We start from the raw sequence: 24538 nt of genomic DNA on the forward strand, positions 1-24538 counted from the left end.
AATACGAAATCCAGCATAGTGATCTCGTTTGCTGTGTTGTATTGTTGATATAACAGCAGCAACAACAATTATATTACTTCAGCTGAGTCCCAAGGACCTCTTTGGCTCATTAAGGCTAAGATCCTAGTGAAGCCTAGTGATTCTGGCAGTAAACACTTGATCAATATTTGGCAGCAAGGTTATGGCACGAGAAAGATTATTTAATGCCAGCCTCCCACACTCAAGGTGGATAGCACTCCTTTACAAAATGCTACCATGTGGTTCTTGGCTTCTCATCACAATATCACAAGTTGAACACTTCCCAAGCATCTAGGACTGTGTGATGTATTATAATAATGTTAATGATAATGATAACAATAACAACAACAACAACAACAACAAATATATTACTTCAGCTGAGTCCTAAGGACCTCTTTGGCTCATTACGGCTAAGACCCTAGTGAAGCCTAGTGATTCTGGCAGTAAACATCTGGTCAATATTGATAGAGGTGCTTTCTCATTATTCTGGAAAAAACACCTTCTGATTATTTTCTTCTGGAGACTAGAAACTAATTGGAATGAATGCAAGAGCCACTGATTCATAGCTGAGAGGAAGTATTTTTTTTTCCTTTAAAAAAGGCGGCTTTCCTTGGCAAGGTTATGGCATGAGAAAGATTGCTTAATGGAAGCCTCCCACATTCAAGGTGGATTGCACTCCTTTGCAAAATGCTACCATGTGGTTCTTGGCGTCTGGAATAGGATATATTGCAAGCCATCTGGCTGCCCAATGTGGTTTTGCTCTGGCTAGAATGAGGATTGAACTCCTTTGCAATCTGATTCTGCTCTACGCCTTTTCAAGACAATTAGATTATTTCATCCTCCACCTTCAGTAATGCTGATTAGAAACAGACCAGGGAACTATTTTAACTATTGAAAACAGTTAGAAAACATCAGTATGGAATAAAATGTTTAGTGTACGGGGGTTGTTGTTCGGGATTCCTGCCTTGCTATACTGTCATTTATATGCTCCCTGCAACAGATAGTATTCCAAGGTCACTGAATATGCTGCATTTTTATGGAGTTATTGTTTGTTTTTGTGATTTTCTCCAAAGTTTATGTTCAGCGTGATGACATTCTTTTATTCTATTTATTTATTGCAAGGTTTGTGTACTGCCCCCATTACAGGACTTCTTATGTGTGAATGTTGCAGTTTTGGCTAGTGATGCCATGGCACTTATAGTCTAAACATTGGAAGAGAGGCATACACACCCACCCACAGACAGGAGAATGTTGCTAATTGGGAGAAAAACATCGGAAGAACAATGTGGTTCTCAGGATGTCAACTAAATGTCTTAGGAGAATGAAGGAAGAATCTAACAAGAAACAGACTTCTGCTGACCGATGTAGGGATCATGATCGGAATTACAGTATACAGTGATACCTCGATTAGCACGGTCTCGATTAGTGCGAAACGCTACAACACGGTTTTTCACAAAATATTAATTAAAAAATACTCCACGGTTTTTTTGCTATACCACGGTTTTTCCCACCCGATGACGTCATACGTCATCACCAAGAGTCACTTCTCTGTCTCTTTCTCTTTCTTTCCTGTCACTATGCTTCAATCATTTTCTCATTTCTCTTTTTTCTCCCCTTTTTTCTATCATTTCTCTCTCTCTTTCTTCCTCTCTCACACTCTCTTCCTCCCTTCTCTCCCCCCCCCTCCACTTGCCCACGAGAAGAAAAAAAGCAACCTCTGCCGGGCAGCTCCCCTTGTGCCCCCGCTTTGTGCCTGCCTCTTTTGGGGATTTTTTTTTCTTTTCTTTTTTGCACTGGCGGCGGGAGCTGTTGGGGAGGGCTCTGCCGGGAAGGCCTCTCAGCTGCAGAGCCGAATGGGGGCGGAGGCAACAGCGGAGCCCGGCGCTGGGGCCATGCGAGGCTGTTCATCCAGGGGGGCGTGGACTGGCAAGTCGCCCTCCTTTCTCTCTCTTTCTCAAGATCGCTTGCCGCTTGCCTATTGCAGCGAAGGAGGCGAAGCAAGGCTCCAAGCTGCAAAGCGGCAAGCGGCAAGCGATCTTGGGGTTTCCCCTTTGCCTGGGCAGCGGGAAGACCAAGGGAAGGTTCCTTCAGCCGCCCAACACCTGATCCGCTCCGCAGCGCAGCAGCAGCGAGGAGCCGAAGATGGGGTTTCCCCTTTGCCTTTACCCCATCTTCGGCTCCTCGCTGCTTCCGCGCTGCGGAGCAGATAAGCTGTTGGGCGGCTGAAGGAACCTTCCCTTGGTCTTCCCCGCCGCCCACACGCAAACTCCACCATCTGCGCATGTGCGGCCATGAAAAAAATGGCGCACATGCGCAGATGGTGGTTTTTACTTCCGCATCCAGTATAACGCGGAAATCGGTTAGCGCGGGAGGTCTTGGAACGTAACCCCCGCGCTAACCGAGAGATCACTGTATAACAAATGCCAAGCTATCACTTAAGTAAGAAATTGTAATTATGAAGAATTGTAATTAATTTTTTTCTGTGTCTTTTTACAACTATAGAGTATTAGTTCATATGTCCATGGCCCAAATATGATAGCTCTAATTAATCAAATAATTTCAGTAGATTTAATACATTATCATATTTTTCAGAGTATAAGATGCACCTGAGTATAAGACACACCTTAGTTTTTGGGAAAGGAAATAGGGAAAATAATCTGCTTACCAGACATTCATCTGGCTAGCTTCCTTAGTCTGGTCAATTTCATTCCCTGGTTAGGGTTTTAAAAAAAACCTTATTTGGAGAGCTTGCAAGCAGTAAGAGCTGGGAACATTGTTAGAACATGGTTAGGTCTGGAAAGAAAAATTCGGAGCAAGTAGAGCAATGGGAAAAAAACCTGCAACGACTTAGGGCTTGGAAAACATTTTTCACTGAGAATAACAATGAAAGAGCTTGCAAGCGCGTAAGAGCTGGGAACATAACTAGCACCAGGTTAAGGCGGGAAAGAAACATTTGGAGCAAGTTAGAGCAATGAAAAAAACACAAAGACAGGGATTGGAAAAAATTCTTAGCATAGAGTAACAATGAAAGAGCTTGCAAGCGGTGAGAACTGGGAACATCGTTAGCACCTGGTTAGGGCTGGAAAGAAACTTATTTGGAGCAAGCTAGAGTAATGAAAAAAACTCTACAAAGACTTGGGGCTTGGAAAACATTCTTTGCAGACATTAAAAGTGAAAGATCATTAGGGAAAAAAAGCTTTGAAGAAAGCTGCATTCGGAGTATAAGACGCACCTGAATTTTCAGACTCTTTTAGGGAGGAAAAAGGTGTGTCTTATACTCCGAAAAATAGGGTAATATCTTAGATCTGTGTTGAACTGCCTATACATAAAACAGTATTTTTAAAGGATAAAGACTTACTTACCTACTTATTTACCTACCAGCCTACCTACTATCCATCTATCTATCTATCTATCTATCTATCTATCTATCTATCTATCTATCTATCTATCTATCTATCTATCTAGCTATCTAGCTATCTAGCTATCTAGCTATCTATCTAGCTATCTATCTATCTATGCCTTTAAATCTCAGTTACTGTATTTCCAAAATGTCCCACAGCAACTGTAGCAACAACAGTAACAAAACAATTACAAAGTCTTGTAACATCTTAAACTTTTTTGAATGGCATATACTTTTGTTGTCTAAAAGCTATAAAACCTATGGTTTTTCTTAACTTCAAGAAAGAACCTTTCTTGTAATCTTGAAACACATATACCAATCCATTTTGAACTCAGGCCAAGTGCATAAAGTTGTAAATTGGCAAGAGACAACAATAGTACTAAAGCAGTAATTCTCAGCAATCATCATAAACTTTACTGTGTTTGCTCAGAAATAAGTGTTATACATTCCATCCACTTTAATTTCTGGTATATGTGCCTATACCACACAATATAGTTCTATGTGTGTTGAGTTTTTTAAAAGTCCATAGAATTCAGAATTTCTTCTTACTTCATTGTGCCTATTGTGTTTTCTACTATAAGCAGATCATAGTTATTTGAAAATAACTGCTTTTAACCAAGGAACTTCTCTTTGAATAAGTCTACATAGAAACAGACAGGAAAAAATATAAATAATTAAATGATGCTATTGTGTTGTATATTTTATTAAGAATTTCATTTTTTTAAACTGGAAAGGAAGTTTTGTAAGATTTAATACACAATAACAAATCAATTGCTTAACCAATTTTGTCTTACATAAATCACAATTGGCCCTAATCAATTTTTGTGCTAATTTTAAAAATAGAAACATAGAAACATAGATTGACAGCAGAAAAAGACCTCATGTTCCATTTAGTCTGCCCTTATCTATTTCCTGTATTTTATCTTAGGATGGATATATGTTTATCCCAGGCATGTTTAAATTCAGTTACTGTGGATTTACCAACCACGTCTTTCAATAGCCGGGTTCACAATATGTGTTAACAATTTGTTTGTTAACCAAACAAATCAAAGTATGGTTTAATGCATTGCTTTGAAGACAGCCTAAATAACCATCTGGTTCAGTGATAAAACTTTGACAATCAAATCATCCATCTGTCAGACAGCCTCCTAATCATGGCTATTTCTTAATCCTTGGGATTAAATATGAAAAGATTAATTGTTATATGGAAACAGTTTTCAAATTCCTTTGCTGATATATTTTTCTTTCATCTATGTAATGATGACAAGTGTTCTATTTAGGAAAAATATGTCATAGATTAAAAATAAGAGTATCTCTAGATTTTTCCAGCCTTACATATCAAAACTAAATGTTAATTAATGATGACAACAAACATATTTTTAAAATTGTGAAAAAAGTTGATTGAGAGGAAAAATATATAGGAAGGTAACAAGAATAAGAAAAGTACAGTGATAACTCATCTTACAAACCCCTCTTCATACAAACTTTTCATGATGCGAACCCGGTGCTTAAGATTTTTTTGCCTCTTCTTCTGAACTATTTTCACCTTACGAACCCAAGCCGCCGCCGCTGGGATGCCCCGCCTTCGGGCTTCCGTTGCCAGCTGAAGCACTGGGATTCTCCTGAGCCTCCCCTCACTGGGATTCAAAGCAGCGCTGACAAAAATGAAGGGAATCCCAGTGAGGGGATCCTCAGGGAAATCCCAGCAATGCAAGAACGGGTGCTTCGGCTGGCAACAGAAGTCCAGAGGTGGGGTTTCCCAGCGAGGGGAGCCTCCGGGAAATCCCAGCACTTCGGCTGGCAATAGAAGTCTTGGGGTGGGTTTGCATGCATTATTTGCTTTCACATTGAATCCTAGGGGGGAATTGCTTCGTCTTATGAACTTTTCATCGTACGAACCTGGTCACGGAATGAATTAAGTTCGTAAGACAAGGTATCACTGTACTGTGAATGAGAAACTGACGGTCTAACTAAAGTTCAACACACAATTGTTTTAAAAATTCTAAAATGACACATTTTTTTTGTTAAATTTAATAACTTTTATCCCATAGACGTGCACAATAATGTTTTTGTCTGTCATTATGACTCTTTCTTCATATCTTCCTATAGCTGCAAATATAGGTAGTCCTTGATTTACAACAGCTGATTAATAACCGTTCAAAGTTACAATGACTGTTCCACACTTACAACCCTCGCAGTATCCCAATGGTCACATGATCGAAATTCAGACACTTGGTATTTAACTCATATTTTGTGACCTTCTGACAAGCAAAGTCAATGGGGAAACCAGATTTATTTAACAACCGTGTTACCAATTTAACAACTAAAATGATTCAGTTAACAACTGTAGCAACAAAGGTTGTAAAATGGGACAAAATTAATTTAACAACTGTCCTGCTTAACAATAGAAATTTTGGCTCAGTTATGTTCATAAGTCAAGGACTATCTGAAGAGCAGTGCAATTGAAATACAGACAACTGAGGATGATAACAATCAATTTCAGCATAGTTTTCTGCTAGCTGAAGAGTAGGTAGATAACACAGTACTAGGGAAACACTCCTAGTGGTGAACACTGTTAAACCAAGTTGTTTTTAAAATGGAATTAAAGTAAATTATAGAATTAATTGGTATAATTCATTATGAAATATATCTCAGCCAATGTTTGATAAAATAATTTATACATATAAATATGCATATACATATAATAATTTATTTTAGATTTAACTAACAGGTATTGGTAGCTAGATATAGATTATCAGTGTTGGAAGGAATCTTGTAGGCAGTGATGAGCTCCTATGGGTATGGTCAGGAATGCAGAACCTGTAGAAAAATTTTCATTTTTTTTCTTTTTTCCCCTTCTGAGCTCTGGGTATGTTTTTCCTACTGCAGTAAATGAGGTTGAAAGTATATAATTCTAGAAGAGCTCTCTCTCTCTCTCTCTCTCTCTCTCTCTCTCTCTCTCTCTCTCTCTCTCTCTCTCTCTCTCTCTATATATATATATATATATATATATATATATATATATAAACATTTGACATATCTATATCTATTTCATCAATATCTATAGATATAGATATAGATATAGATATAGATATAGATACACACACACACATACAGTTTATATGGTAGGTAATGTATATTTTTTGTGCCTGTCTGTAATATGTATGTACACATATGGCACATATATGCATAGAATTAAATAGTATATTTTGGATGTTCAGTAATAATAAATAGATAGATAGATAGGGAAAATGTATCTCTTTGAGGCGAGGAGAGGCCAGGCACCCTAACCCTAACCCAAACCTTTGACATGAGTAACATCAAGTTGGCCACCTTTAAGCCAATCACATGACCTTTAAGCCACCCCGGTAACATGATCGTCAAGCCACTCCCACCTGGTCACATGGCTTGCAAGCCACACCCACAAGATAAGCCACGTCCACAGTGTGATAGTAAAAAATTTTTAGCCCTTCACTGCTTGTAGATCATCTAGTCCAGGAGTCTCCAACCTTGGCAACTTTAAGCCTGGATGACTTCAATTCCCAGAATTCTCTAGGCAGTCTGAGGAATTCTGGGAGTTGAAGTCCACTAGGCTTAAAGTTGCCAAGGTTGGAGCCCCCGATCTAGTTCAACCCCTCACTCAAGCTGACCCTAGACCATTTTTGACAGTTGTCAGTCCAGTCTCTGCTTGACAGTTTCCTGTGATGAAGCTCCTACAACTTCTGCAGGCAAGCTGTTTCATTGGTTGATTGATCTCACTGACATAAAATTTCTCCTTATTTATTATAGATTAGTGGTTCTCAACCTTTCTAATGCTGCGACCCCTTAATACAGTTCCTCATGTTGTGGTGACCCCCAACCATAAGTCTAGCAACAACTCTCCCAACAGAGCTTTAAGCTGATTGGCAGGAAAGTCAGAGGGACACGCCCACTATAAACACATGATTGGTTGGATTGTAAAAATATGTTCCAATGCTCCAGAATAGAAGCTTTAGTTCCTAACACCATTGGAAAATTGTCTTTTTCCATGGTCTTAAGTGACCCCTATGAAACAGTCATTCGACTCCCAAAGGGGTCCCGACCCCCAGGTTGAGAACCACTGTTATAGATACATTTGTGGTCACTTTTATGTATGTAATTCTATTTGGATGGAAAGAAAAAGACATTGTTTATCAGTGGGCATACTAAAAGATGGTTTGAATGAAATATTAGACTAAGTGCCAGTGAAAAGTCCCTGGATGGTTTTAGGCTGTGGAATTGTCTTCCAAAGGAAGTGAGAATCTTTCTCCATTTCTTAGGACTCATAAAATTTAGCACCAGAAAACGTACTGCAAGGAACAATGTATCTCTGGCAGAAAGAGGTGATATGATCTCATGTGCCTTTTCCATCTTTCAGCTTCACAGTTCATGAGCAAATTTGACCTCACTAATAATTTCTCCTGGACAGATTTCTGAGAAGAAAATGACTAGGAATTTGTCATGGCTCCGTCTAAAAACAAATTCCATATAAAGGAAAGGGGGTGTGGAGGGCAGCTGTGTGAGCTGGGAGATCTTTTCTCCATGTTTTATACAAGGAGCTAGGAAGGAGAAGGAAAAATAAAAAGGAATCTTTATTCTTTCTGCCTAGAATTGTCGAAGTTTGAGTTTAATATTCTTATTATACTGTATTTTTTGGAGTAGAAGATGTACCTTTTCCCCCCTAAAAGCAACTGAAAATTTGGCTGCACCTTATACTTGAATGTAGCTTTTTTGAAGCTTTTTTCCCCCAGCCCTAACAAGGCACGAACTATTTTCCCCGTTCTTTCCAGCTTGCAGGCTTTTTCATTGCTACTCTCTCCAAATGTGGTTTTTTCCCCAGCCCTAAGTCTTTGCAGGCTTTTTTCATTGCTACTCGAACCGAATAAGTTTTTTTAAAGCCCTAACTGGTGTTGTGGTTAGCTCTGGCCCAGCTCCTGCCCCAAGGACTGTGGATGTGGGGAAGACATCCCCACATCCACAGTTTTCCCCTCTTTGAAACTAAACCAGAGCAAAGTGTGTTTCACTTTGTGAAAGAAGAAGGACTGTGAATTGCCGCACAGCTGCAAGCTAAGTATCACAGAACTGATAAGGGACTTGTACAAATTACCAGTTTGTTTGGAGACGAGTGCTCTTGGCTATACCAAAAGAAGGCTTAGTTTAAGTGAATTTTCATTATAAAGAACTTTGTTTTGAATTTCCAAACGTGTGTGTGTGTCTGAAATTTGTACCTGTGAATTTTTGGGAGGAGTCTACCAGAGATCCCGACAGAACAACTGGGGATAAAATAATGTGCTAAAGCTGACCAGACTGAGACACTAGCCAAATGAATACAGGCAGGCAGATTTCCCCACAAAAAACTAAGGTGCATCTTATACTTCGGTGCATCTTATACTCCAAAAAACATGGTAGTTATATTTTGCAACAAATCCAACAGCAGTAAATTCATTTTCATCTTATTATTTATCACACACATATACACATATCCAAGTGAATTTAGGATATTGTTCTTCATACTTTGTTTCATCATTTCTTGGGATATTGGTTAAACTGAGAAATGGTTACTAGTCACTAAGCAACTAGGAAAGTTCATGTCTAAATAAAATTTGAATTTTCCCAGATGGAAATTCTACCCTTTCTTTCTCCAATCGGATGCTTTTCTGATGTGCTGGACTGTAACTCCTATAATTTCTATGAAATATGCTTAATAAACATGTAGAGTAGTTTTTGTTTTTGTTTTATTTTATCTCCAATTTTTTTTAAAAATACTAACCAGTGTTTACAGACATACCTATCTTTGTAATCCTATGCAAAGAAATGAGGAGAAAGGGCTGTCTTGTGACTTTTTTTTAGCAGTTGAGGGGCTGATATCTGTTCTCTGTCACCTCAAAGAATATGGCAGAGGCTAGTGGTCTTGTTGAATGCTAAGAAAAAAAATCCCAATAGAAATATTAAACATTAGGGAATAAGTAGCTCCATTCCCCACATGTGTTTGAGCAGAGGCTATGCAGCATCTGGTGGGAATGTTTTAATTTGGCACTGAGATAGAATAAGATCTGATGGACTAAAAATGACCCTTTCTAATTTTATGTTTGCTTATTTATTTATTTATTTATTTACTTATTTACTTACTTACTTACTTACTTACTTACTTACTTACTTACTTACTTACTTACTTACTTACTTACTTACTTATATGCCGCCCTTCTCCTTAGACTCAGGGCGGCTTACAACATGTTAGCAATAGCATTTTTTAACAGAGCCAGCATATTGTCCCCCCAATCCGGGTCTTCATTTTACCCACCTTGGAAGATGGAAGGCTGAGTCAACCTAATTATTTGTAGGGATTGATGAGCATCCAGCTTCCAATAACTTAGAGTAGGATAACCAGTTTAATTTCTTTTAAGTTTGTGGGCTCCATGTTCAGAGGCTTTAAATTTTCTGATACATAACTTTAGAAATAAGTCAACTGCATAAGAAATTATTTCTGAGCAAAAGCAACCCTTATTCTCCAAAAAGATCAAGAAATAATGCATCTAAGAACAAAAACAAACCTATATCTCATACTTCCAGATACAAACTATGTAATATTTATAATCAGGACCCACACAAGATTTTGCCCTTCCTTCCTTTTCTGGTCTGCTATCAATTATGAGATATATAAATTTATACACGGAAACAAAGTTAATATCTAGATTCGTTTTATTATTTGGTCTCAATTAGACCAAATATTGAAAACCAACATTCCCAACATATTGAACACAGAATCTTCAGTGACTTCTGTTAAAAACTTCACTGCTAAAGTATTGTTAGATTAGTACAATAGTATGTCACCCCCCCAAAAAAAATGCTCTCTTGGAATTTGGAATCTGCTGAAAGAACCACTTTAAGTTGTTTGGGGAAATGCTGTTTAGAAATCAATTTATAGAGTTATAGCTCAATTCATCAAAAAGCAGCGGGTTTGAAATATGCTAATAAATAATTATATAAATAGTTTACTGTTTAACTCTTCTCCACTGACTATGAGAAGAGTCTTTTTTTAGGGTAATTATCAGTTTTTAAGCAAACAAAAGAAGAGGCATCATGATGTTCTGAATTTCCAAACAAATAAAACTAAACATCTGGTCCTGCAGAGATTGGCCTTTGAAGATCGTAGAAAGAGAAAAACTAAGGGAAATTTTTTTTATGTGTCTACATGCTGTGTTATAAACTTCTAAACAGTGAGTTTATTAATAAATCCCATTAGGGTATCTATATAGTTAACATTTTGGGAAGTGAACCTGGATATTATACCAATTTAATTGTTTGATACAGCAGGCCATAAAGCTTGTATTTCAATTTCAATTTAGAACAAGTAAACGCTTCCCCTCTTTTGAAATGTTTAAACACAGTTCACTAGGAGCTGCATGTAGAAATGCTTCTTGTTGTGTAATTCTCTGAGAGAAAAAGGATGTGGGCAGACTAGAGGTAGTTGAGCTACCCAACTACCAAAGAATAGAAAAGGATAGAACAGAACAGAGCAGAACAGAACAGAACAAAATTTTATTGGCCAAGTGTGATTGGACATTACAAGGAATTCATCTTGTTGCACCTGCTCTCAGTGTATGTAAAAGAAGTATTAAGTTAATGCAGCACAAGGAATAAATTAACACTTTCCTAGGATGCTTCCAGTTTTTTCTGCTGTGTATTTACATGCCAAACTAGAAAGATGAACAGCAAGATCAAACAGCTATTCTATATGGGTTGATTTGACGAAAAGAAACAGAAAATGAACGTTAATTACAACAATACAAGTTGGAAGTATTCCAGGATGACTTGCATTTCTGGCTGAGGATGAAATCTACTTTTTGAAACATAAATGAATGAAACCCAGATTTTTAAAAAAATCCATATTCACAGTTTTAACATATAGAGCAAAAAGCTGGAATAGATACGTGTGCTTAAATTTAAAGGATGCATTTGAATTGATTGATTGATTGATTGGATTGATTTGATTTCATTTCTGTGCTGGCTTACAACATATTAGAAATATGTTGTAATATTCACTCCTCCACTCGAAACAGAATACCCTACGAGACTAGACTTTCAATCCTGGGCCTAGAAAGTTTAGAACTAAGACGCCGTAAACAAGATCTAAGTACAGTGAACCCTCGATCATCGCGAGGGTTCCGTTCCAGGACCCCACGCGATGATCGATTTTTAGCGAAGTAGCGGTGCGGAAGTAAAAACACCATCTGCGCGTGCGCAGATGGTGTTTTTGCTTCCACTGCCGCCCGCCCTTCGCCCGCCCACCCCGTTGCTCGCGCCTGGGGTGCGCGCGCGTTTGGGGACTCCCTAGATCCGCTCCCCAGCTGGGGAGCGGATCTAGGGAGTCCCCACCGCGCGCGCGTTGCTGGGGAAAGCGCGCACGTTGCTGGGGAAAGCGCGCGCGTTTGGGGACTCCCTAGATCCGCTCCCCAGCTGGGGAGCGGATCTAGGGAGTCCCCACCGCGCGCGCGTTGCTGGGGAAAGCGCGCGCGTTTGGGGACTCCCTAGATCCGCTCCCCAGCTGGGGAGCGGATCTAGGGAGTCCCCACCGCGCGCGCGTTGCTGGGGAAAGCGCGCGCGTTTGGGGACTCCCTAGATCCGCTCCCCAGCTGGGGAGCGGATCTAGGGAGTCCCCAAACGCGCGCGCGTTGCTGGGGAAAGCGCGCACGTTTGGGGACTCCCTATATCCGCTCCCCAGCTGGGGAGCGGATCTAGGGAGTCCCCAAACGCGCGCGCTTTCCCCAGCTGGGGAGCGGAGCTGGGATGTCCCCAAGCGCGTGCCGCCCGCCCGCCCGCCCACGCCGTTGCTCGCGCCGCTGCTGGGGTCTTACGGGGGCAAGAGGGGGAAGACCCAGGGAAGCCTCTGCCCGGCGGGGAAACTCCACCATCTATGCATGCGTGGAAGGGCACGCATGCGCAGATGGTGGAGTTTACTTCGTGGTTGAAAACTCGCGAAATAGCCCTTTCGCGATACTTGAACACGCGAAACTCGAGGGTTCACTGTATTGCACACAAGATCATATGCTGCAATGTCCTGCCTGTCGGCGACTACTTCAGCTTCAACCACAACAACACAATAGCACACAACAGATTTAAACTTAATATTAACCGCTCCAAACTTGACTGTAAAAAATATGACTTCAGTAACCGAGTTGTCGAAGCGTGGAACTCATTACCGGACTCCATAGTGTCGTCCCCAAACCCCCAACACTTTACCCTTAGATTATCTACGATTGACCTATCCAGATTCCTAAGAGGTCAGTAAGGGGCGAGTACAAGTGCACTAGAGTGCCTTCCGTCCCCTGTCCTATTGCTCTCCTATATCTCCTATACCTTTCTTCTATTCCTATATCTCTTCTATTCTTTCATTGATATGTTCTATTACTATACGTTCTTTTCTATTATTTCTTAGATATATTTTACTATGAGTATCTCCTCTATAACCTTCATCATGTATTTTACTATGTGTATATAGATATATACAGTACTCACTAAAACCCTAATTGTGTATTGGACTAAATAAATAAATAATAAATAAATAAATAAATAAATAAATAAATAAAAAATAAATAAGTTAGTTAGTTAGTTTGTTTATTGATTGATTGATTGATTGATTGATTAATTAAACAAACAAACAAACAAACAAACAAACAAATAAACAAATAAATAAATAAAAATCTACATAAAACTGTATTATAAAAGACCCACAGGTAAATAATAATAATTATTATTATTAATAATAATAATAATAATTTATTAGATTTGTATGTCGCCCCTCTCCGAAGACTATACAAACAGGTCTACACATCATACATCCAACATTTATTTATGGCTTCTGATCATTCAGGTTATACAGTAATATAGGAGATGGATATTTAAAAGTGTTATATCCTAACAGTTTTTAATCTTCTGTTCAATTGTGGCTGTTCATGCAAATCCCTGCAATTTACTTGGCTAGAATTCTCAGAAGTGATTTGTTCTTATCTTCTTAGGGCTGAGATCAAAATCACCCAGCTGGCTTTGTGCCTAAAAATGGGACTAGAATTCATGGCTCCTGGTCTCTAACACAATGCTTTGGATATTACAAATATGATACAAATCCTCTCTTTGTCATTTATCTGTTTTTTTCTCTGATTAGAAGACAGATGCTCAGTGTTTATTTTATTTATTTATTTGTCAAATATGCATAGGATATTAGTTTGTATAAACATAACATAAGTAAAAAGTAATGATAAAAAACGACAGTAGGACAGGGATAGTAGGCACAATGGTGCGCTTATGCAGGCCCCTTACAGACCTGTTAGAAATGGGGAGAGGTTAACTGTAGACCAGGAGTCCCCAAACTTGGCAACTTGAAGACTTGTGGACTTCAACTCCCAGAATTCTCCAGCCAGCACAAGTCTTCAAGTCCACAAGCCTTCAAGTTGCCAAGTTTGAAGACCTCTGCTGTAGACAATCTAAGGTTAAAGTTTTTGGGATTTGGGGAAGTGTTCATTCTTTCTCCTTGTGAGGATAGATATTCAATGATGAATACATTCTATCAAATCATGCAATATCAATTAAATATCTATCTCCAAATAATCTAAATATTCTTGGTTCTATTTGGATATATATTCTTTATTTAACATAGGATACTGGGAACAAACAGCAGGATCACAGCCAGGGTTTCTTCACAATTTTTTGTCTACTGGAACAAAACTATAGTCATTGCCTCTTTTTCTTGGGTACGTAATTAAAACCTCCCAATTCATCAGAATAGTTTGCAGAATGATCAACTGAGTATTAGTTCCTTGCAATGATTTTAACTGAGGTTGGGATACAGCAACTGCATCATAATCAGGTTTAAATTTTGATCTAAGGGAAATGTTTTCATCGGAATATATACTGTACTTTGCAAACAGAATAACACTTTATTGGTGAGCTATGCTATAATTTTTATACTGAAATTTTGAAATTGTTCACTGCAACAGTATAGATTCTAGTACTTCTGGTATCAACATCAAAAAACAAGAATGGAAATAAAATGTGCAAAATCTATGCCTGAGCATAATTTTTTTTGGTAGAACTGAATTAGAGAACAATATTATATTGGGTAGAGTTTACACTTAGCTCAGAGTTTACACTTAGCTCAGACTAAGATAAGTTTAATTCCTTTTCAATCATGAAGCTCTTTAGCCGAATTACTGGATCTCAGTTTAATCTGAGCATCGATATGAAGCTAAATGGAACAAAGAAAGAATACTAAAGAAAGAATGGAATTAAATGCTATTAATATTTTAAATATATAGTATGGATTTTTCCAGTGGAAAATTGGCAGCAATTTCTTAATCTTGAACATATCAACTCTATCAAATGTTTTGCCCATAATATTTCAAACTGAAATATTAAAAGTGACAGTGAATTTTCATGCACCAAATCTAAACAAAAAGAATAGAAATGGATTTCTAAGCATATATAATAAGCCAGTTCTGACAATGATTATTTGGAGTTGGGAATAGTTTTAGAGTGAAAACTATTTATTTTCAATCCTTTCCTTCATAAACATACATTCGTCTCATCTTTTCAGAAATATTGACCAAAATGAAAAGTAAAAAAATTAAACGAGAGTGAAATGTTATTACAAATTTAAATCAATTTTTCTAGGGGAAAAAATTCTGATAGTTTTAAGGTTACTTTTCCAGAGTCAGTTTCTCTCTCATTCTGTTTGTTTATTTTATTCCTCCCTCTATCCCTTTTCTAATAACTCTTGATGGCTTGCAGATTATACAATAAACAAAACATCATAGCATGATTAAAAGTAACAATAACAACACCTCCAACAAAGACAGAAAAAGCCACAAAGCAAGAACAGCGAAAAAGATGGTAATATGTTTAATTTAAGATGATTTCAGTTTTTGTTGTTTCCTAAAAGCCATTAGGGAAAGAGAAATACGTATTCAATTCTTTATATTAATCCAGAAGAATTTTGTTCAAGAATTTTGTTATGTTCTGCTGGCTTCACTGCCTCTCTCTTTGCAGAAACATGCTTTCAATCATTCGTTAAACACTTGATTTAAACCAAAAACTTGAAAAAGTCCAGTTATGTGTTGTCCCTTTTTTGTAAAATGCCTACACAAAACAGTACTCAAAACTACAACATAATTTTCACTGTAGAAGTATGGTGGCATCATAGAACCGGACAAGAAATTCTTAGAAAGCATGTGAGTGCCAAATACAACTTCAACAGCAATTTACTTCTGGATGGTCCAGATGATGACATATACTGTACCTCATTTAGGAAATAACTTTCAAGAATAATGGAAGTGTAGATAAATCCCGCAAAAATTGCATACAAATGAAGCTTTCCTAAAAACATCTCTACAGATATTATGCCAATCTCTGTATAAGTATCCAGAGATAAATATCACTCATCCAAATTCCATTGTTGAATTATTTTGTAAGTTTACTTTTCCTGTATTTCTCTACTAAATGTTTGGGTTTTAATAAGTAGAATTCCTCAAAATTAGAATAGATGTTAACGGTATCTCCATATTCATAATGCATAAACAATGGCATAACAACAAAAACCATGCAATTTATGTTCTTAAATCAATCATATATTTACTTCAAGATTCTTATTTTCTGCAGTAATGGGAGATAAATGTTCTTTCTTTTTTACAATGTTCTTTATTGGCTCTTCAATTCTGGTTCTTTTTGGAAGGGAATAGAAGAGCAAATTTCTGGGGTGTTTCTCAAAACATTTTTATTTCTTTATGGAAATTTTAAAAACCTGAAACTGAAATTTTAGATAAAATGGCTAGAACTAAAACAGAACAAAAATGGTTATTGAATATGGCTTGGTGATTTTGGGAAAGACAAGTGATAACTGGTCTTCCTGATCTGGAACAGACAGTGTTTGAAATGCTAATCAAATGCAAACCAAAGTTGAACCTAGTGCAAAGACATTGGAGACTACAAGAGGATGAAGAAACTAAACAAACAATAATGAATCAGTGCAGAGACACGGATAGATGTTGAAATATACTGCTCAAAAAAATAAAGGGAACACTCAAAGAATACATCCTAGATCTGAACGAATGAAATATTCTCATTGAATACTTTGTTCTGTACAAAGTTAAATGTGCACAACAGCATGTGAAATTGATTGTCAATCAGTGTTGCTAAGTGGTCAGTTTGATTCCACAGAAGTTTGATTTACTTGGAGTTACATTGTGTTGTTTAAGTGTTCCCTTTATTTATTTTTTAAGCAGTGTATCACATAAGGAAAAAAAATCAAAGGCTTTATTAATAGGGAAAAGAAGCTACCTGCTAGTTTGACTAAGGACAAGAAAATTGCTGGCGTTATCTCTAACTCCTTCCTGAAATCAGAACTTTTGATCTATAGATCATCTACAGTATAAGATATTAGCCCATTAAGGCTTAATCTGACCTTAGATTAGATTAGATTAGATTTATTGGATTTATATGCCACCCCTCTCCGTAGACTCGGGGTGGCTCACAACAATGGTAAAAAACAATACATAGTAACAAATCTAATATTTAGCAATCTAAATTACAGTTTTAGGTTAAAAATCCAAAAGAAACCCCAATACAGTATATAAAAAACAAGCACACAGTCGAATCATACACAGAAACTATATGGGCAAGGGGGAGATGTTTCAATTTCCCCATGCCTGACGGCAGAGGTGGGTTTTAAGAAGTTTCTGAAAGGCAAGGAGGGTGGGGGCAATCCTAATCTCTGGGGGGAGCTGGTTCCAGAGGGTCAGAGCCACCACAGAGAAGGCCCTTCCCCTGGGTCCCACCAGACAACATTGTTTAGTCAACGGGACCTGGAGAAGGCCCACTCTGTGGGACCTAACCGGTTGCTGGGATTCGTGCGGCAGAAGGCGGTCCCGGAGATATTCTGGAACCTTGAGAGAACATGGTCCAAATGGGGAGAAAAAGAAGGCCAGGGCAATTTAATTAACTCTCCAAGTAGAAGATAAATTTAATAACACCCATGAACAGATCCCCACCATTTTGGAAACTTTTCTGCCGCTCTTTCAATACAACAAGGAAGTTGACCTAGTAGTATGTCACCAAATCCATTATCAGTTGTTCTGTTCTAAGTTGACAGATCTTCAGATTTTTCCAGAAGAATCATTTTTGTATACTATTTAAATACAGCGTATATTCAAAAAATCCTACTGAAATCAAATATTAAAACTGAATATCTTACTACAGTATTGCATGAGAATTTGGTAGTTTGGGCTTCTGTATTTAGATATTATCCTCACACTGATTGGTAAGATCATGTATCTAATGGTGATTAAGGATACTAAGTTTGAAACTGCTACTCTAACTGCTACTGCTGCTCTAACAACTAGTTAATCAACTAAAATGTAAAACTAAACAAGACAGCCAAATGACAAGAGAAAGAAAGACATTTATATACTTACTGATATGACCCAAGTTACCCTGCAATCAGATGTAAATGCCAGAAAGCAAACCAGATTTGAAAAAATAAAATAAAATTAGTAACTTATACGCTAATTCATTTGGAAAAGATATTTACACACATGGTATATTTCTTCTTTATTTATCTGGCATTTCTCTATCAATTTCAAGAAAATTACTATGCATATAAATCTTATAAAGAAGAGATTTTAAGTAATTTCATTTGAACCCAAGCTGGATGGAAGATAAAACAAGTAAAGAGAAAATTTATAAAAGCATCAAAATAAAGTTTTGGCCAGATCCAAGATATCAGACAAAATGTACAATTCCTCTGTTCTTTTCTGGAATTTCCTTTGTTCCTAATAGTATGTTGGCTGTGTATACTTCTTATAACACATGTTTTGTCTTCAGTAAAAGAAGACAGCATGAGTACTTCTTGAAGTCCAGTAGTAACACTTAAGCAACAAATTATATTTTGGATTAACCCAGATTTTAATTTTATAAAAAATGTAACCTAATGATGACAGTAGAGATATGTTCAATGACAAAAAGCATTTTTAAAATTCTTAAGCCCACTCAGTGTAATGGTTCTCATCGTTCTCTTTTTACAAAAACATGTTGTACTGGTCTATGAAAGATGAGGAAGGGTTAGCAGGATGTGCTATCAGAAAAAAATAGTTTAAGGATTACAGAGGGAAGTAATTTTGACCTAACAGACCTATATTTGTTTAAGGTTAAATTAATCTTAAATTTCTGAGATTGAAGTGAGAAGGAGCTTACAAAAATTGGCATTTCTAGGCAACTTTTCTCTGTTATAATTTCAATACTCTCATATACTCTTTGGTAATCACAACAGGTTGGATGTAAAATGGGGAGTTCATAAGTCATCTTTCAGGAGGTCCTACCCTAAACAAATGTTTTTTTTAAAAAAAAAAATCTGGCACATGCTGCCAAGCTATGTCAACCAATTAGGACTCTGTAATTTCCCGCCCAAGGATAAGGGGCGGGTAACACTAGACTGTCGTCTGGACACAACAATTAAAATATATTGATGATGATAGAAACATAGAAACATAGAAGACTGACGGCAGAAAAAGACCTCATGATCCATCTAGTCTGCCCTTATACTATTTTCTGTATTTTATCTTAGGATGGATATATGTTTATCCCAGGCATGTTTAAATTCAGCTACTGTGGAATTATCAACCACGTCTGCTGGAAGTTTGTTCCAAGGATCTACTACTCTTTCAGTCAAATAATATTTTCTCATGTTGCTTTTGATCTTTCCCCCAACTAACTTCAGATTGTGTCCCCTTGTTCTTGTGTTCACTTTCCTATTAAAACCACTTCCCTCCTGGACCTTATTTAACCCTTTAACATATTTAAATGTTTCGATCATGTCCCCCCTTTTCCTTCAGTCCTCCAGACTATACAGATTGAGTTCATTAAGTCTTTCCTGATACGTTTTACGCTTAAGACCTTCCACCATTCTTGTAGCCCGTCTTTGGACCCGTTCAATTTTGTCAATATCTTTTTGTAGGTGAGGTCTCCAGAACTGAACACAGTATTTCAAATGTGGTCTCACCAGCGCTCTATATAGCGGGATCATAATCTCCCTCTTCCTGCTTGTTATACCTCTAGCTATGCAGCCAAGCATCCTACTTGCTTTCCCTACCGCTTGACTGCACTTTTCACCCATTTTGAGACTGTCAGAAATTACTACCCCTAAATCCTTCTCTTCTGAAGTTTTTGCTAACACAGAACTGCCAATAAAATACTCAGATTGAGGATTCCTTTTCCCCAAGTGCATTATTTTACATTTGGAAACATTAAACTGCAGTTTCCATTGCTTTGACCATTTATCTAGTAAAGCTAAATCGTTTACCATATTTACAGACCCCTCCAGGAATATCAACCCTATTGCACACTTTAGAATCATTGGCAAATAGGCAAACCTTCCCTACCAAATCTTCCCCTATGTCACTCACAAACATATTAAAAAGAATAGGACCCAGAACAGACCCTTGTGGCACACCGCTTGTAACCTGTCTCTGCTCAGAATACTTGCCATTAACAATAACTCTCTGATATCTACGCTTCAGCCAGCTGCAAATCCATTGAACTATCCAGGGATTAAGTCCAATCTTCACTAATTTATCTATCAGCTCTTTATGTGGAACCGTATCAAAGGCTTTGCTGAAGTCCAGATAGGAGATGGATGATGGAGACAAAAAGATAGACAGACATCTACCAAACATCAGTCAGGACCTTCAAAGTTTAGGGAAGGATTTTTCATTGAGTCACATTATGTTAAAATGATCAGTGCCTAAATAGTTAATGTTCTGCACCAGAAGTTCTTCATCTCAGTAGTAATAGCAGACAATTAGTCTGTGACATTTTGCTTCCCAAAGTCAAAGGGAAGTTTATAACTCCCGTCAATGTCACCTTGCTATTGAATCTATAGCGATAGAATAGAATTATAAATTAGGTTAAAGAGTATGACAATTTATTTAAATTAAAAATATAGCTTAGTCATGCATTTAATAATGTAATAATTTTCCTGTTCTTTTATTGAAGAATATACCATGAAAACAACTGGAACAAAACAGTTTTTAGAGGCTCACACATTTATATAAAAATGAGTCATAACTCGGTGCCAAATGGTGCTCAACAATCCCTTGCACAGATGTCTTGAAAATATCATTTGTGATGCATGGAAGTGCTACAAAAATGCAATTCAAAGACAGTGGTAAGGTGTGGAAAACCACCAATCAAGCATGAAAGAGCATATTAAGAAATTCTGGGAAATGACAATGCTTACTGCAGGACATGAGAATATTTAGCTTAAGTTGAAGTAACTCAATTTCTGCTGATTTGAATCTATTTTTTCATTGCAAAACAACAATATTAACTTAGCTATCGAAAGCTGTGATAAGACAAGGTCCAGCTGAACATGTAGAGTAACATAGCCAACTTCTATGTCTCTGGAAACTGATTTGTAAACATTTTTACTCAGATGTAATTACATCACTTTTTGAATGATTTCAGTAATGATACATTTAACAGTTTTGGTACTACTGAACAGCAATGCAGTGAAGAAGGTAAAACGGCCTAGATGCTTTGCTTTATACAATATTAGGCAGGTTCCACATTAAAATCCAACTATATAGCCTATATCGGCTAGAATTGAAAATATTGTTTCAAGTTTATCAGAAAACAATTTTAAGAGAATCTTCCCATCTGAAATTTGAGCTTCAGGTCCTAGTGCAGTGATGACGAACCTGTTGAATCCTATGTAAATAGTTGCTCCTATGTAAAAAATGCTGTCTCTATGCAAGCTGTGTAAAAATAGAAGTCGCGCCTGATTGGCTCAGACGCTGACAGTTCTCTTTTGGCGGGAGCCGCAAAAGTATAAAAGGAGCGCTTGTTCTCTGTTAAAGTCAGACGCGTTCCAGCTGAATGTCACTTGTCTTAAAGAGCTGAATAAAGGAACCGTCTTGTTAGCCTCCTGTCTCTGGACTCTTCAGAACCTATGACACGGGTGCCAGAGGTGACACCCAGAGCCATATCTGTTGGACGTGAGCAATTGCCCTAGTTCAGATCCGACGTGCATTTGTGTGCTAGACAACTGATTTTTTTGGCTCATATAGAGGCTCTAGGAAGGTGTTTTTGGTTTCTAGAGAGCCTCTGGGAGGATGGGGTGGGTGTTTTTACCCTCCTCCTGCTCCAGGGAAGCCTTGGAGCCTGGGGAGGGCAGCACACAAGCCTACTGGGCCCACCATAAATTGGGAAACAGGCCATTTCCAGCCTCCAAAAGGCCTCCAGGGGGTGGGGGAAGCTGTTTTTGCCCTACCCAGGCATTGAATTGTGGGTGTGGGCACTCATGCATACGCAATAGCATGTGCCCACGCTCTTTTGGCATCTGAGAAAAAAAAGTTCTCCATCACTTTCCCAGTGTGTATGTTAATGAAGATTTGTAACTCAGATTGCACTATGCACTATTCTTAATCCTAGTTTGAAACTATCACAATAGGCTAAATTCAATCAATATGGCTTACAGATTATAATTGGTGGGCTCAAAGCAGGGGTGGGCTGCTGCCCAGATTGGGGGGAATGCAGTGGGGTAGCGAAAATGGAATTCCACCCTAGAGCACCCAATTTACACTGAAAGATGTTGAAAGGAAATGCATAAGCCATGCCCACAGTGTGGTAGTAAAAGTTTTGGTAGTCCATCACTGGCTTAAAGGCTATCAAAGTCAAACAAAACACATTAGGCCTCTGCTTTAAGAGACAAATTCAGCTTTCTTGAGTTTGAAAGTGTTGCATTTACTGAAAACTTACTGAGGTTTTTAAATCTGTGTAAAAGGCTAGCGGTGGGTTGTAGACATTTCCATGGATCTTCATTGCCGAATCACACATTTTGCATATGCAAATAATGTCCTAAAGATGTGACACAAAACTTCTATAACAGACACGCTAGTTGTAGCAATATTATTCCTATACTGATTTCCATGCAGCATTTGTAAAGTAGATAATATCAATTTCATTCTCTTTGCAAGTTTTAAGAAATTAAAAAACCAGGCTATATGTATTGCTCCACATAAAAAAGGATGCATAGAGTCCAGACAAGAACTTATTATCCAACCATCCTAAAGTACCACAAAATGCTGCAAGAGTTGTTATTGAAGGGTTCTATCAATTTATAGGGCTATGTTTCTTCACCATACAGAATTCGTGCATCCAGGATATAAATTATTAATAAAGAACTGATAAAAAGGCATTTTAAATAATGAAAAGCTTGTTTTCTTTTTTTAATTCAAGAGTTTTGAATGTGTATAAGAAGCTCAACTTCAGTCTACAGAATGTATCTAGGATACAAGACACTAGTAAAATTACATCATCAAGGGATAAAAGATTTTTGTGGCTATTGTGGCTTATTCAGATAGATTACAAAATGGAACAGAACAGGCAAAGAAATATAAAAGTTATACTAATAGTATTTCTTATAAAGAAATACCAAAGTTAAAAATGATGCCAAATATAGTAATATTTTAATATTTGGTCACTAAATATTTAATTGTAATATTTAGACACATTCTCTTTGCTGCTCCTATTCTACAACTAACTATCAGTAATTTAGAAGCATAACATTTCTGTTGGATTATTCTAGTTTTACATTTTGCTCACCACAAGGGCCAGCTAACTGCATCTGCACTGCCTCTTTAACCTCAGGAAGAGCAATGGAGCAGAAAAGGTGTTTGATGCACTGGTGCCCCACCAATGGCCTCATCTCCAACAAGGATGTTCATGTAAGTGTTCATTGACACTTATATTTCCACCCATCACTACATCTGTGCTGGTCTATGATGACCATAATAAAGATGGTTTACAGTTACAGCCACAGGGAAGACAACTATGAGCCTAGCTAGCAAAATTCTAGAAAGTATATAACTGAACATAATCTTCCTTTCTTTTGCTCTTCTACAAGATTAATTCAATTCAATTCAATTTATTAGATTTGTTTGCTGCCCCTCTCCGAAGACTCGGGGCGGCTATCAAAACCTATTGCATAAAGAAGTAATGTTATGGTTCTCAATGGCTGAGTTACATTCATTTCAAGCTTCACCAAAAAATACTTAAGGTGAAATTTTATTAAAAATAAAATTTAACTTGGAATGCCAATATCTTTATTATTTTAAGCATTTTTTACCTATTGGTCCTAACAGATATAGAGGCAAATTACATCATAGTCTGCAATAGATATAAATATTTTGATTTTTAAAATGTTGATTTGTTATTTCCAGAATTTGTTATGGTATTTTGAATATCTTAGATGATGAAATCATTGTTGAAATAGATTATACTACCTAATCAGATGACTAATCCAATTTAAATGCCTATGCATTACATCTTATCCTAAAATGAAATCAGTAAAATTCCAGCATGCTAATAAATATTTAATACCAGGAATCAAAAACTATTAGTATATTATTTTCATTCTTGTTACTGTAGTTCAAATAAGAAAAGTCTGTTTTCAATTCATTTTTTGTTTAACCATCTGTCTGCCTGTGTCCTTCCCTGTTTTCCAACTGTTGTTCCAATACATCCTTAGCATTGCTTGATCTTTTCTCTTGCCACTGAAGGGCTAAAATATTTCAAATAGAGCTATAGATATTGACCTGATTGCAAAATACATTGCTTAAAATTATTCTTGTTTTCACTAAGTACTATACTTTAAATTATTGCATTTAGGTCTGTCATATTTAGCCCTTTCATGATTTGCTAAAGATGGATTCACTTCTACTGTTGCTTTAGAAATCCATCTCTCAGCTATTCTCCTTCTTAAAATTATTCTAGTTAAGCAGAACAGAAAAGAAGATATAATATGCAGCTAAGAGTTTTTGTGTAGCAAATGAAAGCAGACAGGAGGGAGGGAGGGAGGAAAGAAGATAAGAGATTGATTTATAATTTTCGTATGCTACAAATTATAAAAATTTAAAGAGAAATCAAGCACATTTGAATAGTTCAAAATACTCTGGGACCTGCATTCAATCTATTGTCCAATTGATATTGCTGAGTAATGGGAAGCTTGAAGGTCTTGCTATATTTTTACATGGCTCTTCACTTTAAAGGGAGTGCAAA

At 37.3% G+C, this 24538-nt stretch overlaps 1 protein-coding gene across 2 annotated transcripts in view; it reads right to left on the reverse strand.

Annotated features, from left to right (window-relative positions):
• Window positions 1-24538, reverse strand: part of COL8A1 (collagen type VIII alpha 1 chain) — a 120690-nt gene that overhangs the window by 74976 nt on the left and 21176 nt on the right. The gene's annotated exons all lie outside the window — the stretch shown is intronic.

Source organism: Erythrolamprus reginae, chromosome 4 (assembly GCF_031021105.1).
Source record: "Erythrolamprus reginae isolate rEryReg1 chromosome 4, rEryReg1.hap1, whole genome shotgun sequence".
NCBI lineage: Eukaryota > Metazoa > Chordata > Lepidosauria > Squamata > Dipsadidae > Erythrolamprus > Erythrolamprus reginae.